The following is a 793-nucleotide window of genomic DNA, read 5'->3' as shown; positions in this document are numbered from 1 at the left end:
AAGTGTTCATGTTTTTAGTTGAAATAGAATGTGCAGTGTTCCCAATGCAATTGCTATTATATGGAGTTTGAGCTTTACTCATTTTTTTAAACACACTGCTATTATTCTGAACACAGCTCTATTGTCTGATAAGGGCAGGACAACCAAAACAGTCTCTACCATGACTAGTGATGAGTGAGGCATGGATTTATGGAGAAATTCAGCATTTTGCCAACTGCAAATTTTTGCTGTGACAAAAAAAAGTTGCCATAAGAAAAAAACAAAAAAAACCACCCATTGCATTTGGACAAAAAAGCCGCAGAGACAGAAAGTCACCACAAAAGGAAAACACCCATTGACGTTAATGAATTTAGAGCGAGAAAAAATGGTTGAGCGAAAAAAATTTACTTCAATGCATTTGCAAATTTTTTGTCATGTCGCAAGTTTTTTTTTTCCAAGAATCCTTTTTTTTTTTTTTTTGCTATAATGTCCTTACAAAAAGAGTTGACTTAGAATAAGTATAACCCAACTGTCACTTGGGTCCTTATTTGTAGGTCATTTGCAGGTGAAAAAAAAAACTACAGACCTTGCGAAAACTCTTGGTGCTTCAGACTTCCATTGCTAATTAAACTTATTAAAGTTGATCACTTACAAGTAGTCCCAAGACAACTTCCACAAATGAAAGACCAACAATCAAGTCGCAGGATGACTATGAAGACTATGCTTCATAAAAGATTTGGATTAGTGGACGATACAAATAAATAGATACATGACCAGCTAGTTTTTGGGAAAAGAACTGGCCCAGGGTCAAAGG

Source organism: Xenopus laevis, chromosome 9_10S (assembly GCF_017654675.1).
Source record: "Xenopus laevis strain J_2021 chromosome 9_10S, Xenopus_laevis_v10.1, whole genome shotgun sequence".
Classification (NCBI taxonomy): domain Eukaryota; kingdom Metazoa; phylum Chordata; class Amphibia; order Anura; family Pipidae; genus Xenopus; species Xenopus laevis.
The sequence above is the reverse complement of the archived record's forward strand: the minus strand, read 5'-3'. Positions refer to the sequence as shown.